This window comes from Pseudophryne corroboree, chromosome 4 (genome assembly GCF_028390025.1).
Source record: "Pseudophryne corroboree isolate aPseCor3 chromosome 4, aPseCor3.hap2, whole genome shotgun sequence".
Taxonomy (NCBI): domain Eukaryota; kingdom Metazoa; phylum Chordata; class Amphibia; order Anura; family Myobatrachidae; genus Pseudophryne; species Pseudophryne corroboree.
In genome coordinates this window covers 17,450,997-17,470,724 of record NC_086447.1, presented here as the reverse complement: position 1 = coordinate 17,470,724, position 19,728 = coordinate 17,450,997, and the positions used below count along the sequence as shown (strand labels likewise).

Genomic DNA, 19,728 nt, shown 5'->3' with positions numbered 1-19,728 from the left:
TGCTGTCAATATACTATTAAAACAAATTAAAATGTTAAAAGTTATTGTACTTTAAGTAAAAATAAAAGAGTCAAAATATCAATTCCAGTTTTGGAAGAATTTAATTAACAAAAAAATAAGTGCACATAGCAGAGGATGGTTTCGATCCACCGACCTCTGGGTTATGGGCCCAGCACGCTTCCGCTGCGCCACTCTGCTGCTCATGTAAGTGTCAGAGATCCTGAAGTACTCACTCATCATGTGAAAGTACCAATGTGTTTCTTCGTTGGTCAATGGAAGAAAAATCTTGCAAAACTCTCCAGATTATTGCCTTTTTAACCTTTTTCTAGGAAACTTTCTAGATGAATGCTTTTTAGCCTTTGTCAGTACATGCTTTTGCAAGCTGTCTCTGTGGCGCAATCGGTTAGCGCATTCGGCTGTTAACCCAAAGGTCTGGTGGTTCAATCCCACCCAGGGACGTAATTGACCTTGTGATCAAATTTTGGTGATCTTTAAGTAGACAAGTCAAAATTTCAAACCACCTATTATAGTGTAGGGTACCTGGCCTTCTCTGATGCAATCAGATTTGATTAAGTCATTTTATAAAAAACAGGAAGCACAATTTAGCATGGGGTTGCAGAGAAAAAAAATTATGCAGGCAGAGAAATCCAATTGAGTGATTAATCAGCTCTCCATACTATAGCTTTATTTTTATGCTAACACATTTGCTCTCTGAAAAGTATCCACAAAGCCAAGTCTCTGATTAACACCTTTGTAGGAATGGTTTTTCACCTATTACTGATTAAAACTTGCTTCATTGGAAAGGCAGCAAGATGCATCCTCATTACAATGTCCACTGAAATAATACAGGTTGACACCAGGAAACATAAACCTCACTGCATCCTTGCTGCTTTCTCAAGTGGGAATCTGTTTAATGTGAAAACCAGGTGATATCTAATCAGCACACAGGTAAGAAGTTAAGAAAATCTTTCTTTAAGGGTGAAGATGTTTCTCACAAAATCGTTGCCCCAATGCATCATTGAAATTCAAGATGGAAATATGATTTTGAAATATCAATTGTACATTTTGCATTGCTCTTCTGGTGACAATGTAGCTTGTTTTTGTCAATTACCATTTCAGTAATAGGGTAAAGAAAATTAAGTGGATTTCTGAAAGAAAACAATGCTGTCAATATACTATTAAAACAAATTAAAATGTTAAAAGTTATTGTACTTTAAGTAAAAATAAAAGAGTCAAAATATCAATTCCAGTTTTGGAAGAATTTAATTAACAAAAAAATAAGTGCACATAGCAGAGGATGGTTTCGATCCACCGACCTCTGGGTTATGGGCCCAGCACGCTTCCGCTGCGCCACTCTGCTGCTCATGTAAGTGTCAGAGATCCTGAAGTACTCACTCATCATGTGAAAGTACCAATGTGTTTCTTCGTTGGTCAATGGAAGAAAAATCTTGCAAAACTCTCCAGATTATTGCCTTTTTAACTTTTTTCTAGGAAACTATCTAGATGAATGCTTTTTAGCCTTTGTCAGTACATGCTTTTGCAAGCTGTCTCTGTGGCGCAATCGGTTAGCGCATTCGGCTGTTAACCGAAAGGTTGGTGGTTCAATCCCACCCAGGGACGTAATTGACCTTGTGATCAAATTTTGCTGATCTTTAAGTAGACAAGTCAAAATTTCAAACCACCTCTTATGGTGTAGGGTACCTGGCCTTCTCTGATGCAATCAGAGTCATATTTGATTAAGTCATTTTATAAAAAACAGGAAGCACAATTTAGCATGAGAAAAAAAATTATGCAGGCAGAGAAATCCAATTGAGTGATTAATCAGCTCTCCATTTTATGGCTTTATTTTTATGCTAACACATTTGCTCTCTGAAAAGTGTCCACAAAGCCAAGTCTCTGATTAACACCTTTGTAGGAATGGTTTTTCACCTATTACTGATTAAAACTTGCTTCATTGGAAAGGCAGCAAGATGCATCCTCATTACAATGTCCACTGAAATAATACAGGTTGACACCAGGAAACATAAACCTCACTGCATCCTTTCTGCTTTCTCAAGTGGGAATCTGTTTAATGTGAAAACCAGGTGATATCTAATCAGCACACAGGTAAGAAGTTAAGAAAATCTTTCTTTAAGGGTGAAGATGTTTCTCACAAAATCGTTGCCCCAATGCATCATTGAAATTCAAGATGGAAAGATGATTTTGAAATATCAATTGTACATTTTGCATTGCTCTTCTGGTGACAATGTAGCTTGTTTTTGTCAATTACCATTTCAGTAATAGGGTAAAGAAAATTAAGTGGATTTCTGAAAGAAAACAATGCTGTCAATATACTATTAAAACAAATTAAAATGTTAAAAGTTATTGTACTTTAAGTAAAAATAAAAGAGTCAAAATATCAATTCCAGTTTTGGAAGAATTTAATTAACAAAAAAATAAGTGCACATAGCAGAGGATGGTTTCAATCCACCGACCTCTGGGTTATGGGCCCAGCACGCTTCTGCTGCCCCACTCTGCTGCTCATGTAAGTGTCAGAGATCCTGAAGTACTCACTCATTATGTGAAAGTACCAATGTGTTTCTTCTTTGGTCAATGGAAGAAAAATCTTGCAAAACTCTCCAGATTATTGCCTTTTTAACCTTTTTCTAGGAAACTTTCTAGATGAATGCTTTTTAGCCTTTGTCAGTACATGCTTTTGCAAGCTGTCTCTGTGGCGCAATCGGTTAGCGCATTCGGCTGTTAACCGAAAGGTTGGTGGTTCAATCGCACCCAGGGACGTAATTGACCTTGTGATCAAATTTTGGTGATCTTTAAGTAGACAAGTCAAAATTTCAAACCACCTCTTATAGTGTAGGGTACCTGGCCTTCTCTGATGCAGTCATATTTGATTAAGTCATTTTATAAAAAACAGGAAGCACAATTTAGCATGGGGTTGCAGAGAAAAAAAATGATGCAGGCAGAGAAATCCAATTGAGTGATTAATCAGCTCTCCATTTTATGGCTTTATTTTTATGCTAACACATTTGCTCTCTGAAAAGTGTCCACAAAGCCAAGTCTCTGATTAACACCTTTGTAGGAATGGTTTTTCACCTATTACTGATTAAAACTTGCTTCATTGGAAAGGCAGCAAGATGCATCCTCATTACAATGTCCACTGAAATAATACAGGTTGACACCAGGAAACATAAACCTCACTGCATCCTTGCTGCTTTCTCAAGTGGGAATCTGTTTAATGTGAAAACCAGGTGATATCTAATCAGCACACAGGTAAGAAGTTAAGAAAATCTTTCTTTAAGGGTGAAGATGTTTCTCACAAAATCGTTGCCCCAATGCATCATTGAAATTCAAGATGGAAAGATGATTTTGAAATATCAATTGTACATTTTGCATTGCTCTTCTGGTGACAATGTAGCTTGTTTTTGTCAATTACCATTTCAGTAATAGGGTAAAGAAAATTAAGTGGATTTCTGAAAGAAAACAATGCTGTCAATATACTATTAAAACAAATTAAAATGTTAAAAGTTATTGTACTTTAAGTAAAAATAAAAGAGTCAAAATATCAATTCCAGTTTTGGAAGAATTTAATTAACAAAAAAATAAGTGCACATAGCAGAGGATGGTTTCAATCCACCGACCTCTGGGTTATGGCCCAGCACGCTTCTGCTGCCCTACTCTGCTGCTCATGTAAGTGTCAGAGATCCTGAAGTACTCACTCATTATGTGAAAGTACCAATGTGTTTCGTCTTTGGTCAATGGAAGAAAAATCTTGCAAAACTCTCCAGATTATTGCCTTTTTAACCTTTTTCTAGGAAACTTTCTAGATGAATGCTTTTTAGCCTTTGTCAGTACATGCTTTTGCAAGCTGTCTCTGTGGCGCAATCGGTTAGCGCATTCGTCTGTTAACCGAAAGGTTGGTGGTTCAATCCCACCCAGGGACGTAATTGACCTTGTGATCAAATTTTGGTGATCTTTAAGTAGACAAGTCAAAATTTCAAACCACCTCTTATAGTGTAGGGTACCTGGCCTTCTCTGATGCAATCAGATTTGATTAAGTCATTTTATAAAAAACAGGAAGCACAATTTAGCATGGGGTTGCAGAGAAAAAAAATTATGCAGGCAGAGAAATCCAATTGAGTGATTAATCAGCTCTCCATTTTATGGCTTTATTTTTATGCTAACACATTTGCTCTCTGAAAAGTATCCACAAAGCCAAGTCTCTGATTAACACCTTTGTAGGAATGGTTTTTCACCTATTACTGATTAAAACTTGCTTCATTGGAAAGGCAGCAAGATGCATCCTCATTACAATGTCCACTGAAATAATACAGGTTGACACCAGGAAACATAAACCTCACTGCATCCTTGCTGCTTTCTCAAGTGGGAATCTGTTTAATGTGAAAACCAGGTGATATCTAATCAGCACACAGGTAAGAAGTTAAGAAAATCTTTCTTTAAGGGTGAAGATGTTTCTCACAAAATCGTTGCCCCAATGCATCATTGAAATTCAAGATGGAAAGATGATTTTGAAATATCAATTGTACATTTTGCATTGCTCTTCTGGTGACAATGTAGCTTGTTTTTGTCAATTACCATTTCAGTAATAGGGTAAAGAAAATTAAGTGGATTTCTGAAAGAAAACAATGCTGTCAATATACTATTAAAACAAATTAAAATGTTAAAAGTTATTGTACTTTAAGTAAAAATAAAAGAGTCAAAATATCAATTCCAGTTTTGGAAGAATTTAATTAACAAAAAAATAAGTGCACATAGTAGAGGATGGTTTCAATCCACCGACCTCTGGGTTATGGGCCCAGCACGCTTCTGCTGCCCCACTCTGCTGCTCATGTAAGTGTCAGAGATCCTGAAGTACTCACTCATTATGTGAAAGTACCAATGTGTTTCGTCTTTGGTCAATGGAAGAAAAATCTTGCAAAACTCTCCAGATTATTGCCTTTTTAACCTTTTTCTAGGAAACTTTCTAGATGAATGCTTTTTAGCCTTTGTCAGTACATGCTTTTGCAAGCTGTCTCTGTGGCGCAATCGGTTAGCGCATTCGTCTGTTAACCGAAAGGTTGGTGGTTCAATCCCACCCAGGGACGTAATTGACCTTGTGATCAAATTTTGGTGATCTTTAAGTAGACAAGTCAAAATTTCAAACCACCTCTTATAGTGTAGGGTACCTGGCCTTCTCTGATGCAATCAGATTTGATTAAGTCATTTTATAAAAAACAGGAAGCACAATTTAGCATGGGGTTGCAGAGAAAAAAAATTATGCAGGCAGAGAAATCCAATTGAGTGATTAATCAGCTCTCCATTTTATGGCTTTATTTTTATGCTAACACATTTGCTCTCTGAAAAGTGTCCACAAAGCCAAGTCTCTGATTAACACCTTTGTAGGAATGGTTTTTCACCTATTACTGATTAAAACTTGCTTCATTGGAAAGGCAGCAAGATGCATCCTCATTACAATGTCCACTGAAATAATACAGGTTGACACCAGGAAACATAAACCTCACTGCATCCTTGCTGCTTTCTCAAGTGGGAATCTGTTTAATGTGAAAACCAGGTGATATCTAATCAGCACACAGGTAAGAAGTTAAGAAAATCTTTCTTTAAGGGTGAAGATGTTTCTCACAAAATCGTTGCCCCAATGCATCATTGAAATTCAAGATGGAAAGATGATTTTGAAATATCAATTGTACATTTTGCATTGCTCATCTGGTGACAATGTAGCTTGTTTTTGTCAATTACCATTTCAGTAATAGGGTAAAGAAAATTAAGTGGATTTCTGAAAGAAAACAATGCTGTCAATATACTATTAAAACAAATTAAAATGTTAAAAGTTATTGTACTTTAAGTAAAAATAAAAGAGTCAAAATATCAATTCCAGTTTTGGAAGAATTTAATTAACAAAAAAATAAGTGCACATAGCAGAGGATGGTTTCGATCCACCGACCTCTGGGTTATGGGCCCAGCACGCTTCCGCTGCGCCACTCTGCTGCTCATGTAAGTGTCAGAGATCCTGAAGTACTCACTCATCATGTGAAAGTACCAATGTGTTTCTTCGTTGGTCAATGGAAGAAAAATCTTGCAAAACTCTCCAGATTATTGCCTTTTTAACCTTTTTCGAGGAAACTTTCTAGATGAATGCTTTTTAGCCTTTGTCAGTACATGCTTTTGCAAGCTGTCTCTGTGGCGCAATCGGTTAGCGCATTCGGCTGTTAACCGAAAGGTTGGTGGTTCAATCCCACCCAGGGACGTAATTGACCTTGTGATCAAATTTTGCTGATCTTTAAGTAGACAAGTCAAAATTTCAAACCACCTCTTATGGTGTAGGGTACCTGGCCTTCTCTGATGCAATCAGAGTCATATTTGATTAAGTCATTTTATAAAAAACAGGAAGCACAATTTAGCATGGGGTTGCAGAGAAAAAAAATTATGCAGGCAGAGAAATCCAATTGAGTGATTAATCAGCTCTCCATTTTATGGCTTTATTTTTATGCTAACACATTTGCTCTCTGAAAAGTGTCCACAAAGCCAAGTCTCTGATTAACACCTTTGTAGGAATGGTTTTTCACCTATTACTGATTAAAACTTGCTTCATTGGAAAGGCAGCAAGATGCATCCTCATTACAATGTCCACTGAAATAATACAGGTTGACACCAGGAAACATAAACCTCACTGCATCCTTGCTGCTTTCTCAAGTGGGAATCTGTTTAATGTGAAAACCAGGTGATATCTAATCAGCACACAGGTAAGAAGTTAAGAAAATCTTTCTTTAAGGGTGAAGATGTTTCTCACAAAATCGTTGCCCCAATGCATCATTGAAATTCAAGATGGAAAGATGATTTTGAAATATCAATTGTACATTTTGCATTGCTCATCTGGTGACAATGTAGCTTGTTTTTGTCAATTACCATTTCAGTAATAGGGTAAAGAAAATTAAGTGGATTTCTGAAAGAAAACAATGCTGTCAATATACTATTAAAACAAATTAAAATGTTAAAAGTTATTGTACTTTAAGTAAAAATAAAAGAGTCAAAATATCAATTCCAGTTTTGGAAGAATTTAATTAACAAAAAAATAAGTGCACATAGCAGAGGATGGTTTCGATCCACCGACCTCTGGGTTATGGGCCCAGCACGCTTCCGCTGCGCCACTCTGCTGCTCATGTAAGTGTCAGAGATCCTGAAGTACTCACTCATCATGTGAAAGTACCAATGTGTTTCTTCGTTGGTCAATGGAAGAAAAATCTTGCAAAACTCTCCAGATTATTGCCTTTTTAACCTTTTTCTAGGAAACTTTCTAGATGAATGCTTTTTAGCCTTTGTCAGTACATGCTTTTGCAAGCTGTCTCTGTGGCGCAATCGGTTAGCGCATTCGGCTGTTAACCGAAAGGTTGGTGGTTCAATCCCAACCAGGGACGTAATTGACCTTGTGATCAAATTTTGCTGATCTTTAAGTAGACAAGTCAAAATTTCAAACCACCTCTTATGGTGTAGGGTACCTGGCCTTCTCTGATGCAATCAGAGTCATATTTGATTAAGTCATTTTATAAAAAACAGGAAGCACAATTTAGTATGGGGTTGCAGAGAAAAAAAATGATGCAGGCAGAGAAATCCAATTGAGTGATTAAACAGCTCTCCATTTTATGGCTTTATTTTTATGCTAACACATTTGCTCTCTGAAAAGTGTCCACAAAGCCAAGTCTCTGATTAACACCTTTGTAGGAATGGTTTTTCACCTATTACTGATTAAAACTTGCTTCATTGGAAAGGCAGCAAGATGCATCCTCATTACAATGTCCACTGAAATAATACAGGTTGACACCAGGAAACATAAACCTCACTGCATCCTTGCTGCTTTCTCAAGTGGGAATCTGTTTAATGTGAAAACCAGGTGATATCTAATCAGCACACAGGTAAGAAGTTACGAAAATCTTTCTTTAAGGGTGAAGATGTTTCTCACAAAATCGTTGCCCCAATGCATCATTGAAATTCAAGATGGAAAGATGATTTTGAAATATCAATTGTACATTTTGCATTGCTCTTCTGGTGACAATGTAGCTTGTTTTTGTCAATTACCATTTCAGTAATAGGGTAAAGAAAATTAAGTGGATTTCTGAAAGAAAACAATGCTGTCAATATACTATTAAAACAAATTAAAATGTTAAAAGTTATTGTACTTTAAGTAAAAATAAAAGAGTCAAAATATCAATTCCAGTTTTGGAAGAATTTAATTAACAAAAAAATAAGTGCACATAGCAGAGGATGGTTTCGATCCACCGACCTCTGGGTTATGGGCCCAGCACGCTTCCGCTGCGCCACTCTGCTGCTCATGTAAGTGTCAGAGATCCTGAAGTACTCACTCATCATGTGAAAGTACCAATGTGTTTCTTCGTTGGTCAATGGAAGAAAAATCTTGCAAAACTCTCCAGATTATTGCCTTTTTAACCTTTTTCTAGGAAACTTTCTAGATGAATGCTTTTTAGCCTTTGTCAGTACATGCCTTTGCAAACTGTCTCTGTGGCGCAATCGGTTAGCGCATTCGGCTGTTAACCGAAAGGTTGGTGGTTCAATCCCAACCAGGGACGTAATTGACCTTGTGATCAAATTTTGCTGATCTTTAAGTAGACAAGTCAAAATTTCAAACCACCTCTTATGGTGTAGGGTACCTGGCCTTCTCTGATGCAATCAGAGTCATATTTGATTAAGTCATTTTATAAAAAACAGGAAGCACAATTTAGCATGGGGTTGCAGAGAAAAAAAATGATGCAGGCAGAGAAATCCAATTGAGTGATTAATCAGCTCTCCATTTTATGGCTTTATTTTTATGCTAACACATTTGCTCTCTGAAAAGTGTCCACAAAGCCAAGTCTCTGATTAACACCTTTGTAGGAATGGTTTTTCACCTATTACTGATTAAAACTTGCTTCATTGGAAAGGCAGCAAGATGCATCCTCATTACAATGTCCACTGAAATAATACAGGTTGACACCAGGAAACATAAACCTCACTGCATCCTTGCTGCTTTCTCAAGTGGGAATCTGTTTAATGTGAAAACCAGGTGATATCTAATCAGCACACAGGTAAGAAGTTAAGAAAATCTTTCTTTAAGGGTGAAGATGTTTCTCACAAAATCGTTGCCCCAATGCATCATTGAAATTCAAGATGGAAAGATGATTTTGAAATATCAATTGTACATTTTGCATTGCTCTTCTGGTGACAATGTAGCTTGTTTTTGTCAATTACCATTTCAGTAATAGGGTAAAGAAAATTAAGTGGATTTCTGAAAGAAAACAATGCTGTCAATATACTATTAAAACAAATTAAAATGTTAAAAGTTATTGTACTTTAAGTAAAAATAAAAGAGTCAAAATATCAATTCCAGTTTTGGAAGAATTTAATTAACAAAAAAATAAGTGCACATAGCAGAGGATGGTTTCGATCCACCGACCTCTGGGTTATGGGCCCAGCACGCTTCCGCTGCGCCACTCTGCTGTTCATGTAAGTGTCAGAGATCCTGAAGTACTCACTCATCATGTGAAAGTACCAATGTGTTTCTTCGTTGGTCAATGGAAGAAAAATCTTGCAAAACTCTCCAGATTATTGCCTTTTTAACCTTTTTCTAGGAAACTTTCTAGATGAATGCTTTTTAGCCTTTGTCAGTACATGCTTTTGCAAGCTGTCTCTGTGGCACAATCGGTTAGCGCATTCGGCTGTTAACCGAAAGGTTGGTGGTTCAATCTCAACCAGGGACGTAATTGACCTTGTGATCAAATTTTGCTGATCTTTAAGTAGACAAGTCAAAATTTCAAACCACCTCTTATGGTGTAGGGTACCTGGCCTTCTCTGATGCAATCAGAGTCATATTTGATTAAGTCATTTTATAAAAAACAGGAAGCACAATTTAGCATGGGGTTGCAGAGAAAAAAAATGATGCAGGCAGAGAAATCCAATTGAGTGATTAAACAGCTCTCCATTTTATGGCTTTATTTTTATGCTAACACATTTGCTCTCTGAAAAGTGTCCACAAAGCCAAGTCTCTGATTAACACCTTTGTAGGAATGGTTTTTCACCTATTACTGATTAAAACTTGCTTCATTGGAAAGGCAGCAAGATGCATCCTCATTACAATGTCCACTGAAATAATACAGGTTGACACCAGGAAACATAAACCTCACTGCATCCTTGCTGCTTTCTCAAGTGGGAATCTGTTTAATGTGAAAACCAGGTGATATCTAATCAGCACACAGGTAAGAAGTTACGAAAATCTTTCTTTAAGGGTGAAGATGTTTCTCACAAAATCGTTGCCCCAATGCATCATTGAAATTCAAGATGGAAAGATGATTTTGAAATATCAATTGTACATTTTGCATTGCTCTTCTGGTGACAATGTAGCTTGTTTTTGTCAATTACCATTTCAGTAATAGGGTAAAGAAAATTAAGTGGATTTCTGAAAGAAAACAATGCTGTCAATATACTATTAAAACAAATTAAAATGTTAAAAGTTATTGTACTTTAAGTAAAAATAAAAGAGTCAAAATATCAATTCCAGTTTTGGAAGAATTTAATTAACAAAAAAATAAGTGCACATAGCAGAGGATGGTTTCGATCCACCGACCTCTGGGTTATGGGCCCAGCACGCTTCCGCTGCGCCACTCTGCTGCTCATGTAAGTGTCAGAGATCCTGAAGTACTCACTCATCATGTGAAAGTACCAATGTGTTTCTTCGTTGGTCAATGGAAGAAAAATCTTGCAAAACTCTCCAGATTATTGCCTTTTTAACCTTTTTCTAGGAAACTTTCTAGATGAATGCTTTTTAGCCTTTGTCAGTACATGCTTTTGCAAGCTGTCTCTGTGGCGCAATCGGTTAGCGCATTCGGCTGTTAACCGAAAGGTTGGTGGTTCAATCCCAACCAGGGACGTAATTGACCTTGTGATCAAATTTTGCTGATCTTTAAGTAGACAAGTCAAAATTTCAAACCACCTCTTATGGTGTAGGGTACCTGGCCTTCTCTGATGCAATCAGAGTCATATTTGATTAAGTCATTTTATAAAAAACAGGAAGCACAATTTAGCATGGGGTTGCAGAGAAAAAAAATGATGCAGGAAGAGAAATCCAATTGAGTGATTAATCAGCTCTCCATTTTATGGCTTTATTTTTATGCTAACACATTTGCTCTCTGAAAAGTGTCCACAAAGCCAAGTCTCTGATTAACACCTTTGTAGGAATGGTTTTTCACCTATTACTGAATAAAACTTGCTTCATTGGAAAGGCAGCAAGATGCATCCTCATTACAATGTCCACTGAAATAATACAGGTTGACACCAGGAAACATAAACCTCACTGCATCCTTGCTGCTTTCTCAAGTGGGAATCTGTTTAATGTGAAAACCAGGTGATATCTAATCAGCACACAGGTAAGAAGTTAAGAAAATCTTTCTTTAAGGGTGAAGATGTTTCTCACAAAATCGTTGCCCCAATGCATCATTGAAATTCAAGATGGAAAGATGATTTTGAAATATCAATTGTACATTTTGCATTGCTCATCTGGTGACAATGTAGCTTGTTTTTGTCAATTACCATTTCAGTAATAGGGTAAAGAAAATTAAGTGGATTTCTGAAAGAAAACAATGCTGTCAATATACTATTAAAACAAATTAAAATGTTAAAAGTTATTGTACTTTAAGTAAAAATAAAAGAGTCAAAATATCAATTCCAGTTTTGGAAGAATTTAATTAACAAAAAAATAAGTGCACATAGCAGAGGATGGTTTCGATCCACCAACCTCTGGGTTATGGGCCCAGCACGCTTCCGCTGCGCCACTCTGCTGCTCATGTAAGTGTCAGAGATCCTGAAGTACTCACTCATCATGTGAAAGTACCAATGTGTTTCTTCGTTGGTCAATGGAAGAAAAATCTTGCAAAACTCTCCAGATTATTGCCTTTTTAACTTTTTTCTAGGAAACTTTCTAGATGAATGCTTTTTAGCCTTTGTCAGTACATGCTTTTGCAAGCTGTCTCTGTGGCGCAATCGGTTAGCGCATTCGGCTGTTAACCGAAAGGTTGGTGGTTCAATCCCAACCAGGGACGTAATTGACCTTGTGATCAAATTTTGCTGATCTTTAAGTAGACAAGTCAAAATTTCAAACCACCTCTTATGGTGTAGGGTACCTGGCCTTCTCTGATGCAATCAGAGTCATATTTGATTAAGTCATTTTATAAAAAACAGGAAGCACAATTTAGCATGGGGTTGCAGAGAAAAAAAATGATGCAGGCAGAGAAATCCAATTGAGTGATTAATCAGCTCTCCATTTTATGGCTTTATTTTTATGCTAACACATTTGCTCTCTGAAAAGTGTCCACAAAGCCAAGTCTCTGATTAACACCTTTGTAGGAATGGTTTTTCACCTATTACTGATTAAAACTTGCTTCATTGGAAAGGCAGCAAGATGCATCCTCATTACAATGTCCACTGAAATAATACAGGTTGACACCAGGAAACATAAACCTCACTGCATCCTTGCTGCTTTCTCAAGTGGGAATCTGTTTAATGTGAAAACCAGGTGATATCTAATCAGCACACAGGTAAGAAGTTAAGAAAATCTTTCTTTAAGGGTGAAGATGTTTCTCACAAAATCGTTGCCCCAATGCATCATTGAAATTCAAGATGGAAAGATGATTTTGAAATATCAATTGTACATTTTGCATTGCTCTTCTGGTGACAATGTAGCTTGTTTTTGTCAATTACCATTTCAGTAATAGGGTAAAGAAAATTAAGTGGATTTCTGAAAGAAAACAATGCTGTCAATATACTATTAAAACAAATTAAAAAGTTAAAAGTTATTGTACTTTAAGTAAAAATAAAAGAGTCAAAATATCAATTCCAGTTTTGGAAGAATTTAATTAACAAAAAAATAAGTGCACATAGCAGAGGATGGTTTCGATCCACCGACCTCTGGGTTATGGGCCCAGCACGCTTCCGCTGCGCCACTCTGCTGCTCATGTAAGTGTCAGAGATCCTGAAGTACTCACTCATCATGTGAAAGTACCAATGTGTTTCTTCGTTGGTCAATGGAAGAAAAATCTTGCAAAACTCTCCAGATTATTGCCTTTTTAACCTTTTTCTAGGAAACTTTCTAGATGAATGCTTTTTAGCCTTTGTCAGTACATGCTTTTGCAAGCTGTCTCTGTGGCGCAATCGGTTAGCGCATTCGGCTGTTAACCGAAAGGTTGGTGGTTCAATCCCAACCAGGGACGTAATTGACCTTGTGATCAAATTTTGCTGATCTTTAAGTAGACAAGTCAAAATTTCAAACCACCTCTTATGGTGTAGGGTACCTGGCCTTCTCTGATGCAATCAGAGTCATATTTGATTAAGTCATTTTATAAAAAACAGGAAGCACAATTTAGCATGGGGTTGCAGAGAAAAAAAATGATGCAGGCAGAGAAATCCAATTGAGTGATTAAACAGCTCTCCATTTTATGGCTTTATTTTTATGCTAACACATTTGCTCTCTGAAAAGTGTCCACAAAGCCAAGTCTCTGATTAACACCTTTGTAGGAATGGTTTTTCACCTATTACTGATTAAAACTTGCTTCATTGGAAAGGCAGCAAGATGCATCCTCATTACAATGTCCACTGAAATAATACAGGTTGACACCAGGAAACATAAACCTCACTGCATCCTTGCTGCTTTCTCAAGTGGGAATCTGTTTAATGTGAAAACCAGGTGATATCTAATCAGCACACAGGTAAGAAGTTACGAAAATCTTTCTTTAAGGGTGAAGATGTTTCTCACAAAATCGTTGCCCCAATGCAATATTGAAATTCAAGATGGAAAGATGATTTTGAAATATCAATTGTACATTTTGCATTGCTCTTCTGGTGACAATGTAGCTTGTTTTTGTCAATTACCATTTCAGTAATAGGGTAAAGAAAATTAAGTGGATTTCTGAAAGAAAACAATGCTGTCAATATACTATTAAAACAAATTAAAATGTTAAAAGTTATTGTACTTTAAGTAAAAATAAAAGAGTCAAAATATCAATTCCAGTTTTGGAAGAATTTAATTAACAAAAAAATAAGTGCACATAGCAGAGGATGGTTTCGATCCACCGACCTCTGGGTTATGGGCCCAGCATGCTTCCGCTGCGCCACTCTGCTGCTCATGTAAGTGTCAGAGATCCTGAAGTACTCACTCATCATGTGAAAGTACCAATGTGTTTCTTCGTTGGTCAATGGAAGAAAAATCTTGCAAAACTCTCCAGATTATTGCCTTTTTAACCTTTTTCTAGGAAACTTTCTAGATGAATGCTTTTTAGCCTTTGTCAGTACATGCTTTTGCAAGCTGTCTCTGTGGCGCAATCGGTTAGCGCATTCGGCTGTTAACCGAAAGGTTGGTGGTTCAATCCCAACCAGGGACGTAATTGACCTTGTGATCAAATTTTGCTGATCTTTAAGTAGACAAGTCAAAATTTCAAACCACCTCTTATGGTGTAGGGTACCTGGCCTTCTCTGATGCAATCAGAGTCATATTTGATTAAGTCATTTTATAAAAAACAGGAAGCACAATTTAGCATGGGGTTGCAGAGAAAAAAAATGATGCAGGCAGAGAAATCCAATTGAGTGATTAATCAGCTCTCCATTTTATGGCTTTATTTTTATGCTAACACATTTGCTCTCTGAAAAGTGTCCACAAAGCCAAGTCTCTGATTAACACCTTTGTAGGAATGGTTTTTCACCTATTACTGATTAAAACTTGCTTCATTGGAAAGGCAGCAAGATGCATCCTCATTACAATGTCCACTGAAATAATACAGGTTGACACCAGGAAACATAAACCTCACTGCATCCTTGCTGCTTTCTCAAGTGGGAATCTGTTTAATGTGAAAACCAGGTGATATCTAATCAGCACACAGGTAAGAAGTTAAGAAAATCTTTCTTTAAGGGTGAAGATGTTTCTCACAAAATCGTTGCCCCAATGCATCATTGAAATTCAAGATGGAAAGATGATTTTGAAATATCAATTGTACATTTTGCATTGCTCATCTGGTGACAATGTAGCTTGTTTTTGTCAATTACCATTTCAGTAATAGGGTAAAGAAAATTAAGTGGATTTCTGAAAGAAAACAATGCTGTCAATATACTATTAAAACAAATTAAAATGTTAAAAGTTATTGTACTTTAAGTAAAAATAAAAGAGTCAAAATATCAATTCCAGTTTTGGAAGAATTTAATTAACAAAAAAATAAGTGCACATAGCAGAGGATGGTTTCGATCCACCGACCTCTGGGTTATGGGCCCAGCACGCTTCCGCTGCGCCACTCTGCTGCTCATGTAAGTGTCAGAGATCCTGAAGTACTCACTCATCATGTGAAAGTACCAATGTGTTTCTTCGTTGGTCAATGGAAGAAAAATCTTGCAAAACTCTCCAGATTATTGCCTTTTTAACCTTTTTCTAGGAAACTTTCTAGATGAATGCTTTTTAGCCTTTGTCAGTACATGCTTTTGCAAGCTGTCTCTGTGGCGCAATCGGTTAGCGCATTCGGCTGTTAACCGAAAGGTTGGTGGTTCAATCCCAACCAGGGACGTAATTGACCTTGTGATCACATTTTGCTGATCTTTAAGTAGACAAGTCAAAATTTCAAACCACCTCTTATGGTGTAGGGTACCTGGCCTTCTCTGATGCAATCAGAGTCATATTTGATTAAGTCATTTTATAAAAAACAGGAAGCACAATTTAGCATGGGGTTGCAGAGAAAAAAAATGATGCAGGCAGAGAAATCCAATTGAGTGATTAATCAGCTCTCCATTTTATGGCTTTATTTTTATGCTAACACATTTGCTCTCTGAAAAGTGTCCACAAAGCCAAGTCTCTGATTAACACCTTTGTAGGAATGGTTTTTCACCTATTACTGATTAAAACTTGCTTCATTGGAAAGGCAGCAAGATGCATCCTCATTACAATGTCCACTGAAATAATACAGGTTGACACCAGGAAACATAAACCTCACTGCATCCTTGCTGCTTTCTCAAGTGGGAATCTGTTTAATGTGAAAACCAGGTGATATCTAATCAGCACACAGGTAAGAAGTTAAGAAAATCTTTCTTTAAGGGTGAAGATGTTTCTCACAAAATCGTTGCCCCAATGCATCATTGAAATTCAAGATGGAAAGATGATTTTGAAATATCAATTGTACATTTTGCATTGCTCTTCTGGTGACAATGTAGCTTGTTTTTGTCAATTACCATTTCAGTAATAGGGTAAAGAAAATTAAGTGGATTTCTGAAAGAAAACAATGCTGTCAATATACTATTAAAACAAATTAAAATGTTAAAAGTTATTGTACTTTAAGTAAAAATAAAAGAGTCAAAATATCAATTCCAGTTTTGGAAGAATTTAATTAACAAAAAAATAAGTGCACATAGCAGAGGATGGTTTCGATCCACCGACCTCTGGGTTATGGGCCCAGCACGCTTCCGCTGCACCACTCTGCTGCTCATGTAAGTGTCAGAGATCCTGAAGTACTCACTCATCATGTGAAAGTACCAATGTGTTTCTTCGTTGGTCAATGGAAGAAAAATCTTGCAAAACTCTCCAGATTATTGCCTTTTTAACCTTTTTCTAGGAAACTTTCTAGATGAATGCTTTTTAGCCTTTGTCAGTACATGCTTTTGCAAGCTGTCTCTGTGGCGCAATCGGTTAGCGCATTCGGCTGTTAACCGAAAGGTTGGTGGTTCAATCCCAACCAGGGACGTAATTGACCTTGTGATCAAATTTTGCTGATCTTTAAGTAGACAAGTCAAAATTTCAAACCACCTCTTATGGTGTAGGGTACCTGGCCTTCTCTGATGCAATCAGAGTCATATTTGATTAAGTCATTTTATAAAAAACAGGAAGCACAATTTAGCATGGGGTTGCAGAGAAAAAAAATGATGCAGGCAGAGAAATCCAATTGAGTGATTAATCAGCTCTCCATTTTATGGCTTTATTTTTATGCTAACACATTTGCTCTCTGAAAAGTGTCCACAAAGCCAAGTCTCTGATTAACACCTTTGTAGGAATGGTTTTTCACCTATTACTGAATAAAACTTGCTTCATTGGAAAGGCAGCAAGATGCATCCTCATTACAATGTCCACTGAAATAATACAGGTTGACACCAGGAAACATAAACCTCACTGCATCCTTGCTGCTTTCTCAAGTGGGAATCTGTTTAATGTGAAAACCAGGTGATATCTAATCAGCACACAGGTAAGAAGTTAAGAAAATCTTTCTTTAAGGGTGAAGATGTTTCTCACAAAATCGTTGCCCCAATGCATCATTGAAATTCAAGATGGAAAGATGATTTTGAAATATCAATTGTACATTTTGCATTGCTCTTCTGGTGACAATGTAGCTTGTTTTTGTCAATTACCATTTCAGTAATAGGGTAAAGAAAATTAAGTGGATTTCTGAAAGAAAACAATGCTGTCAATATACTATTAAAACAAATTAAAATGTTAAAAGTTATTGTACTTTAAGTAAAAATAAAAGAGTCAAAATATCAATTCCAGTTTTGGAAGAATTTAATTAACAAAAAAATAAGTGCACATAGCAGAGGATGGTTTCAATCCACCGACCTCTGGGTTATGGGCCCAGCACGCTTCCACTGTGCCACTCTGCTGCTCATGTAAGTGTCAGAGATCCTGAAGTACTCACTCATCATGTGAAAGTACCAATGTGTTTCTTCGTTGGTCAATGGAAGAAAAATCTTGCAAAACTCTCCAGATTATTGCCTTTTTAACCTTTTTCTAGGAAACTTTCTAGATGAATGCTTTTTAGCCTTTGTCAGTACATGCTTTTGCAAGCTGTCTCTGTGGTGCAATCGGTTAGCGCATTCGGCTGTTAACCGAAAGGTTGGTGGTTCAATCCCAACCAGGGATGTAATTGACCTTGTGATCAAATTTTGCTGATCTTTAAGTAGACAAGTCAAAATTTCAAACCACCTCTTATGGTGTAGGGTACCTGGCCTTCTCTGATGCAATCAGAGTCATATTTGATTAAGTCATTTTATAAAAAACAGGAAGCACAATTTAGCATGGGGTTGCAGAGAAAAAAAATGATGCAGGCAGATAAATCCAATTGAGTGATTAATCAGCTCTCCATTTTATGGCTTTATTTTTATGCTTAAACATTTGCTCTCTGAAAAGTGTCCACAAAGCCAAGTCTCTGATTAACACCTTTGTAGCAATGGTTTTTCACCTATTACTGATTAAAACTTGCTTCATTGGAAAGGCAGCAAGATGCATCCTCATTACAATGTCCACTGAAATAATACAGGTTGACACCAGGAAACATAAACCTCACTGCATCCTTGCTGCTTTCTCAAGTGGGAATCTGTTTAATGTGAAAACCAGGTGATATCTAATCAGCACACAGGTAAGAAGTTAAGAAAATCTTTCTTTAAGGGTGAAGATGTTTCTCACAAAATCGTTGCCCCAATGCATCATTGAAATTCAAGATGGAAAGATGATTTTGAAATATCAATTGTACATTTTGCATTGCTCTTCTGGTGACAATGTAGCTTGTTTTTGTCAATTACCATTTCAGTAATAGGGTAAAGAAAATTAAGTGGATTTCTGAAAGAAAACAATGCTGTCAATATACTATTAAAACAAATTAAAATGTTAAAAGTTATTGTACTTTAAGTAAAAATAAAAGAGTCAAAATATCAATTCCAGTTTTGGAAGAATTTAATTAACAAAAAAATAAGTGCACATAGCAGAGGATGGTTTCGATCCACCGACCTCTGGGTTATGGGCCCAGCACGCTTCCACTGCGCCACACTGCTGCTCATATAAGTGTCAGAGATCCTGAAGTACTCACTCATCATGTGAAAGTACCAATGTGTTTCTTCGTTGGTCAATGGAAGAAAAATCTTGCAAAACTCTCCAGATTATTGCCTTTTTAACCTTTTTCTAGGAAACTTTCTAGATGAATGCTTTTTAGCCTTTGTCAGTACATGCTTTTGCAAGCTGTCTCTGTGGCGCAATCGGTTAGCGCATTCGGCTGTTAACCGAAAGGTTGGTGGTTCAATCCCAACCAGGGATGTAATTGACCTTGTGATCAAATTTTGCTGATCTTTAAGTAGACAAGTCAAAATTTCAAACCACCTCTTATGGTGTAGGGTACCTGGCCTTCTCTGATGCAATCAGAGTCATATTTGATTAAGTCATTTTATAAAAAACAGGAAGCACAATTTAGCATGGGGTTGCAGAGAAAAAAAATGATGCAGGCAGAGAAATCCAATTGAGTGATTAATCAGCTCTCCATTTTATGGCTTTATTTTTATGCTAAAACATTTGCTCTCTGAAAAGTGTCCACAAAGCCAAGTCTCTGATTAACACCTTTGTAGCAATGGTTTTTCACCTATTACTGATTAAAACTTGCTTCATTGGAAAGGCAGCAAGATGCATCCTCATTACAATGTCCACTGAAATAATACAGGTTGACACCAGGAAACATAAACCTCACTGCATCCTTGCTGCTTTCTCAAGTGGGAATCTGTTTAATGTGAAAACCAGGTGATATCTAATCAGCACACAGGTAAGAAGTTAAGAAAATCTTTCTTTAAGGGTGAAGATGTTTCTCACAAAATCGTTGCCCCAATGCATCATTGAAATTCAAGATGGAAAGATGATTTTGAAATATCAATTGTACATTTTGCATTGCTCTTCTGGTG

The 19,728-nt window shown here is 36.8% G+C and overlaps 12 non-coding genes across 12 annotated transcripts; 11 read left to right on the top strand and 1 right to left on the bottom strand.

Annotated features, from left to right (window-relative positions):
- Positions 1 to 1,546: 1,546 nt before the first annotated feature.
- TRNAN-GUU (transfer RNA asparagine (anticodon GUU)) lies at positions 1,547 to 1,620 on the top strand. Its single transcript has one exon. It is a non-coding gene; the product is annotated as a tRNA-Asn (tRNA).
- Positions 1,621 to 2,704: 1,084 nt separating this feature from the next.
- Positions 2,705 to 2,778, top strand: TRNAN-GUU (transfer RNA asparagine (anticodon GUU)). The gene has a single exon. It is a non-coding gene; the product is annotated as a tRNA-Asn (tRNA).
- A 3,408-nt stretch (positions 2,779 to 6,186) lies between these two features.
- TRNAN-GUU (transfer RNA asparagine (anticodon GUU)) lies at positions 6,187 to 6,260 on the top strand. The gene has a single exon. It is a non-coding gene; the product is annotated as a tRNA-Asn (tRNA).
- Positions 6,261 to 7,353: 1,093 nt separating this feature from the next.
- On the top strand, positions 7,354 to 7,427 carry TRNAN-GUU (transfer RNA asparagine (anticodon GUU)). Its single transcript has one exon. It is a non-coding gene; the product is annotated as a tRNA-Asn (tRNA).
- Positions 7,428 to 8,520: 1,093 nt separating this feature from the next.
- Positions 8,521 to 8,594, top strand: TRNAN-GUU (transfer RNA asparagine (anticodon GUU)). The gene has a single exon. It is a non-coding gene; the product is annotated as a tRNA-Asn (tRNA).
- A 2,260-nt stretch (positions 8,595 to 10,854) lies between these two features.
- On the top strand, positions 10,855 to 10,928 carry TRNAN-GUU (transfer RNA asparagine (anticodon GUU)). Its single transcript has one exon. It is a non-coding gene; the product is annotated as a tRNA-Asn (tRNA).
- Positions 10,929 to 12,021: 1,093 nt separating this feature from the next.
- On the top strand, positions 12,022 to 12,095 carry TRNAN-GUU (transfer RNA asparagine (anticodon GUU)). Its single transcript has one exon. It is a non-coding gene; the product is annotated as a tRNA-Asn (tRNA).
- Positions 12,096 to 13,188: 1,093 nt separating this feature from the next.
- Positions 13,189 to 13,262, top strand: TRNAN-GUU (transfer RNA asparagine (anticodon GUU)). The gene has a single exon. It is a non-coding gene; the product is annotated as a tRNA-Asn (tRNA).
- A 1,093-nt stretch (positions 13,263 to 14,355) lies between these two features.
- Positions 14,356 to 14,429, top strand: TRNAN-GUU (transfer RNA asparagine (anticodon GUU)). The gene has a single exon. It is a non-coding gene; the product is annotated as a tRNA-Asn (tRNA).
- Positions 14,430 to 15,522: 1,093 nt separating this feature from the next.
- On the top strand, positions 15,523 to 15,596 carry TRNAN-GUU (transfer RNA asparagine (anticodon GUU)). The gene has a single exon. It is a non-coding gene; the product is annotated as a tRNA-Asn (tRNA).
- A 1,093-nt stretch (positions 15,597 to 16,689) lies between these two features.
- On the top strand, positions 16,690 to 16,763 carry TRNAN-GUU (transfer RNA asparagine (anticodon GUU)). Its single transcript has one exon. It is a non-coding gene; the product is annotated as a tRNA-Asn (tRNA).
- A 2,002-nt stretch (positions 16,764 to 18,765) lies between these two features.
- TRNAM-CAU (transfer RNA methionine (anticodon CAU)) lies at positions 18,766 to 18,837 on the bottom strand. Its single transcript has one exon. It is a non-coding gene; the product is annotated as a tRNA-Met (tRNA).
- Between the last annotated feature and the right edge of the window lie 891 nt (positions 18,838 to 19,728).